Raw genomic sequence first — 3087 nt, 5'->3', positions numbered from 1 at the left:
ATTATTTTAAAAGATTTCAGATGTTGGTAGTTATTAATCTTGAACCCCAAAGGTCCTGATCATTATGAAAGTCTTACCACCAGAGTCACAGTGTCAAATATCAACCATGTGAAGTCATTTTTCTGCTAACTGCTCCTTTTCTGAGTATTGTCAGTCTCCAGCTGAGCAAACCCTCTTCTCTTCTATCTCAACCTGACGAACATTAATTTTAATGTTTGCAAAGTTTGTACAATATGCTAAGCATGATTCTCTCAAGAAGCTTATTTGTTTTCTCCTGAAACAAGATTATCAACTATGTAATTAAAATTATGTCATTTTATGAGAGGAGACTAAGTGGACTTGGTACTATAATTTGCTATATGGATAGGGACAGGTTTAGGGCCTGTGATTTCATTGCTACAAGGAAGTCCTGAGTAAGGAAACTCCCTCTGTAAATGCAGGTTTTCATCTTCTCTGCCACTTGTCTTAGAGAATTGTCTTGAATGCTGAGAGGTCAAGTACATTGTCCCAAGGTCACTCAGCCAGTTATTTCTGAAACAGAACTTGATTTTCTTGGCTTCAAAACTATCTGCTATACTAGACTGCCTCTCATTTTTTTATTATAAAAATGTTAAGACAGTTTAGAAGGGAAATATATGTTAGATATAAAAATGTGTATCATTCAATAGTGCATATCCATAATGCACTTAAGCTAAGAATATAGACAGGATTGTATTTAAAAGTGCTATTAAATCCTGGCAGACAGACACATGGACCAGACAGCAGCAGCCACAGTGGCATTAAGATAAGCACCCTCCACAGAAAAATGTAATCAAGGGATGGCTTTCTCTCTAGTTGAATATTGAGACCACATGGATGCATAAGCTAAAAACCAAATTCATGTCAGCATGGAAGAGCATGAAATTTAGCTGACTGTTGAAAACATAGACATATTTCAGCAAAAATTCACCAGTATTATTGCTGGGAAATGTTATTATTTTAGGTCTGAAGAAAAAGATCTCAGATCAATATGGGCAGTAGAAAGGGATCATGTAGTCATATCTGGGAACAGAGAATACTTTTATTAGAGATTTAATTTCTAGAATATGGCTGACCTGTAGAGAAGGCTTCCCCCAGATTGAGGGCTCAGCATTGACAACCAACTGCAATTGGTGCTGCATGTTGTGAACCAGACAGATGCTGTTTGTTCAAGTGTTTATTTTCCATTTCCTTGGTACAACCTTAAGCTAGCTGCCCTGGGCATTGGAAACTCAGATTCTGATCGTGGACTTTTCACACTGCCAAAAAACCACTCACAGCATTGTTTGAAGTGTCTCTTACAGGAGAAAGACCACTGAAACACACAGGAGAGTCTCTGATGTACAGAGAAATGAGATCTGCCACTGGAATATCAGCTCATATTTTGATGGCTCCCCATTGGCCTGTTTTAGCTTCCATCTGTTATTGAATATAGGAAGAAATCTGGGAAAACAGCTAGAGACTAGGATAGACCAGTTGTTGTTGCATACATTTTAAGAAAAGTGGTTGAAGTGTCAAGACACTCTGATTTATGAGGAATAACAATTTATGTTCATCAGGATTGTATAGTTTACAAAGCTGATGTCATTGATAAGTAAAGCATTTCTAAAACCTCTGAGAAAAGAGAAGATAAGCAATTACTAGAACCAACATAGACTACTTAAAATTTGAGTTTTTTTTGTTTTTTTTCTGTTCTAAGATTTTCTTTCTTTTTTTGAATGTTATCATTTTTATTTAATATTTTAGTTTTCAACATTGATTTCCACAAGATTTTGAGTTATAAATTTTCTCCCCATTTCTACGTTCCCCCCCATTCCAAGATGGCATGTATTCTGGTTGCCTTGTTCCCCAATCAGCCCTACCTTCTGTCACCCCACTCACCCCCCATGCCCTTTCCCCTTACTTTCTTATAGGGTGGGATAGATTTCTATGCCCCATTCCTTAAATATCTTGTTTCCCATCTGCATGCAAAATAACTCTTTTTTTGAGCATCTCCTATTAAAACTTTGAGTTCCAAATTCTCTCCCCTCTTCCCTTCCCACCCAACCTCCATAGGAAGGTAAGCAATTCAACATAGGTCACACGTGTATCATTATGTGCAACACTACTACAATATTCATGTTGTAAAAGGCTGACTATATTTCTTTCCATCCTATCCTGTCTCCCATTATTCAGTTTTCTCCCTTGACTCTGTCTCTTTTCAAAAGTGTTTGCTTTTGATTACCTCCTCCCCTATCTGCCTTCCCTTCTATCATGCCCCCTTTCTTATCCCTTTCCCCTTACTTTCCTGTGTAGTAAGATACCCAATTGAGTGTGTATGTCATTCCCTCCTCAAATCAAATCCGATGAGAGCAAGATTCACTCATTCCCCCTCACCTGCCCCTTCTCCCTTCCAACAGAAATGCTTTTCCTTGCCACTTTTATGTGAGATAATTTGGCACATTCTATCTCTCCCTTTCTCTGACCCTCAATATTTTCCTCTCTTACCCCTTAATTTTATTTTTTTTTTAGATATCATCCCTTCATATTCAACTCACCCTGTGCCCTCTGTCTATATATACAAATATATGTATGTATATTCCCTTCAACTACCCTAATACTGAGAAATGTCTCATGAATTACAAACATCATCTTTCCATGTAGGAATATAAACAAAACAGTTCAACTTTAGTAAGTCCCTTATGATTTCTCTTTCATGTTTACCTTTTCATGCTTCTCTTGATTCTTGTATGTGAAAGTCAAATTTTCTATTCGGCTATAGTCTTTCATTGAAAAAGATTGAAAGTCCTCCATTTTATTGAAAATCTATATTTTGCCTTGGAGCATTATACTCAGTTTTGCTGGGTAGGTAATTCTAGTTCCTTTGACCTCTGGAATATCATATTCCAATCCCTTCAATCCCTTAAGGTAGAAGCTGCTAGATCTTGTATTATCCTGATTATGTTTCCACAATATTCAAATTGTTTCTTTCTGGCTGATTGCAGTGTTTTCTCCTTGACCTGTAAACTCTGGAATTTGGTGACAATATTCCTAGGAGTTTTCTTTTTGGGATCTTTTTTTAGGAGGTGA

General features: G+C 37.0%; 1 pseudogene; it reads left to right on the top strand.

The window, feature by feature from the left end:
- The first annotated feature begins 855 nt into the window (after nt 1-855).
- Nucleotides 856-1616, top strand: LOC118838282 (annotated as a pseudogene).
- The last annotated feature ends 1471 nt before the right edge of the window (nt 1617-3087 follow it).

The sequence above is a fragment of the Trichosurus vulpecula genome, chromosome 1, assembly GCF_011100635.1.
Source record: "Trichosurus vulpecula isolate mTriVul1 chromosome 1, mTriVul1.pri, whole genome shotgun sequence".
Lineage (NCBI taxonomy): Eukaryota > Metazoa > Chordata > Mammalia > Diprotodontia > Phalangeridae > Trichosurus > Trichosurus vulpecula.
Note: the sequence above shows the minus strand (reverse complement) of the source record. Positions and strands in the feature narration are given on the sequence as shown.